Source organism: Arabidopsis lyrata, assembly GCF_000004255.2.
Source record: "Arabidopsis lyrata subsp. lyrata unplaced genomic scaffold ARALYscaffold_7, whole genome shotgun sequence".
Lineage (NCBI taxonomy): Eukaryota > Viridiplantae > Streptophyta > Magnoliopsida > Brassicales > Brassicaceae > Arabidopsis > Arabidopsis lyrata.
This window is the reverse complement of record NW_003302549.1, coordinates 23,942,641-23,945,810: the sequence shown is the minus strand read 5'-3', so window position 1 is coordinate 23,945,810 and position 3,170 is coordinate 23,942,641.

Here is a 3,170-nt window from a genome sequence, read left to right as displayed (position 1 = left end):
GATGAAAATTGGCATCATCCTTGGTTTCTGATTAAGAAAACTCCCGCTTCGATTGGAAATCTTGCAGATTTTCTCCCTTCGAAGTGGTCTGCGAAACCCGGTAGAGATTAGGTCACCCGTATCTTTCTCGGTTGTTTCTTTATCTTTATTGACTGACACCGTTGTTTCATTTCGCAGCTTTCGTCGCTTCCACTCTCCTATCTGAAGAGTTCATTGAATTCTTCAAAATAATTCTTGAAGGAGAAACCCTTTGGAATTCTTTCACTCTTGAACGATTCTTAGAAGCTAACCACAAACTCAGGATGAGTCCACCAGGTCATCTTCACCAACTTCCGCCTCCTCCCTCAACTCAGGGGATGTCATCTCGGGCCCTTGCGGCCAAGCGTAAGATGCTTTCCAAGCCGATGGCTGAGGCTTGCGAGGAGAAGAAAAAGTTTCTCGCGACTTCTATAGACAAGAAAGACTACAGTAGGACCCTGCTGGTTGATGATGGCAGCACCGAAGGAGCCAGATCCATTGCTTCTTTCAGATTAACTCCTCGTCGTGATCGTCATGATTCACGTTCTCCTTGGAGGGACCGATCTCCTCGCCGTGGTTCACCTCGTCCTCCCCGAGATGATTTTAGCAACGAACCAATTAAGAACTTGGTTCGCCGGAAGAGAGACAAGTCCTCTCGCAGTGATTCTTCCCCGCGAAGGGAAAAGTCAAGGGCCCGGACTGATCGTTCACCTCGATCATCTCTTCCTACTGAACCAATGGGTCCTCCACGACCGGTTGATACGTCTTCCTCTTCCCAACCTGATAGTGAAAAGACTGCCCGGAGCGCATCTCCCAAAAAGGGAGATTCTGAATCTCGAGATGCTTCCTCGAGGTTAAAGCCTGCTCTTGTCCCTCAAGTCAAATCGCTTTTAGGTTTGGTGACTTACACATACTTTAAACATTTTTGTCTCTATTAAGATTCCAATTTTTACAATTTTTCCTTCTTCGCAGCTATGGAGAAAGAAGGCAGCGTCTTCCGATGCTTCAAGACCCGATCGGGTTCGATCTTGCCAGACTTCGACAAGTGGCGCCCTGCGATTCGTGAACGCTATTTGCTTCACGCTCATCATTCATCCCGGGTTAGTTCCATTTTTTTTTTTTTTTTTTTATGTATTGCCATTCTGCAAACTGACTCGCCATCCCGGGTTATATATAATGCCAGGCTCACAGCAAATTTTACGACATGATTGAACATTACGAAGGGTTGGTCATTGGACGGGAGAAGGAGATTGACATGTGGAAGAAGAAATTCTCTGCTCTTGAGGCTGAACTCAGTTCTTCTGCCGGCTCCAAGCACGATCTGGAGGACAAGGTCGACAGTTTAACATCCGAGCTTGCGCAGATAAAGGGGGAGCTGCAAGACCAATACGACCGGAATTACAAACTCCAGGATGAACTTTCTGGTGTTCAGGGTAGACTTCATGAATCTGAATCAACCGCCGATACCCTGAACAACCAACTTATCGAGCTTGACGCGAAGTACAAGGCGCTAGCCAAGTTGCGTGATTCCGAGTTGGCAAGGTCGGCATCGAAAGCCAGAAAAGATGTTACGGGACATGGGATGGAGTTGATCCAGGGGGCCATCTGCTTCATTCAAACCGAGAAGGCTAGGTCAGATCTGGAATCAGACGTCAAGGAGCACGAGAGCAATTTGATTTTGCTGGATCAAATCCATGATGCAGATTTCTCCGAGGTGCAGGAGAGGACCGAACTGTCGGCTAATCTTTCTGAAAAGCGGAGTCGCTTGGCAGCTCTTCCTACTTCGACCTTCAACCCGCAGGACTTCGAGGAATTCTTCACTGAATCGCCTCCTATAAGTGAATCGGGTCTAGACTGGGCAGGTAATGCTTGGCTCCTGATACTTACTACCTTTTTCTCACCTTATGTTTTTTTTTTAAAAAGTTGACTGGAACTGTCCTTCCCAGGTTCAAGTGAGGCGGAGGATGTCGTCCCATCCGAAGTACCTGCGGCACCGGCGGTCACTCCGGAGGATGGTTGTAATGTAGAGGGTGGACCAAGAGCTTCATCCGACCAAGCACCAGTCAAGGAGGTGAATGAAACTTCGGTTGCTGAGCCGGAGTCCGAGGTGGATATCACTCCGTAAGCTTTATTATTTCTTTTAAGACTTAATTTCGAACATGTTTTTGCCTAAGGAAGCTTTATTATTTCTTTTAAACAAGATATTTGCCTGAGGAGGCTTTTAAACCTTTCTAGGTTATGACCCAAGGGGGTTTGGTTAAAATTATATGCGGATTTGCAAAGGCCGCTTTTAACCTTTTGTGGCCTTGTGTTTATGCCTTTGAGATTTTTAGGCTGATCAGACCTTTCTCTTAAGAATGCGAGAACTGAGCTCGTCTTAAAGCGAGTTCCCCACTTCGGGTTTAGTTAACTCGATAAATTTATTGGGCTTGGGCCTTAGAAACTTTTATAGTTAATGCGACGGTTGCTCTTTCCCTTCTTATAAGTAAGGAAAACGGCTCGTCTTTAATGCAATATATGCCTTTTCTCGATTTTCCAAAAATGGTTTAAACCACTCGGACACACTACCATTATTGGATTTATGGTTCCAAGACAAACCCTAAATCATTATAAATAAAGGCTTACCTACTTCTAAGCTTTATTTAAACATGATTTTAGAATCTTACTTGAGAAATATTTCAAGAATGGAAAACGAAAAAGTAGCCCCCGTTGATCCCGGCAGCCCACTTTTTTTGTCCGGCGATGGCTTTGAACCGGCCGGCGTTCTTTTCCCCCACGCCGTCTTTCACTTCCCTTCAAAGGAGAAGAAAGAGGCTTGCAATTTTATTGACAAGGTAAATATTTAAAGTTTTTGATTTAAAAACTTTTTGCTTCATCTTATTCATTCATCTTTATGCTAGGTTGCCGACAAGCACCGCCGCTTGTGTGAAGAGAGGCAGTGGCTGGGCCTCAAAAGGCAAACACTCGAGGCTCGCATTGCTCGGGTGGAGAGGAAGATACGGGCCTTGGAAAGTGATCCCTTTCAATGGGAATGGCGGAACTTTGACTCTATCGCTGAGATCCCGAAGATGCTTCGGATGTATCTGCGCTGGGAGGAATCGAGTTATGCGATTAGAACAGTGACTGCCGTCTTCCCTCCCCCCTTTCCTTCC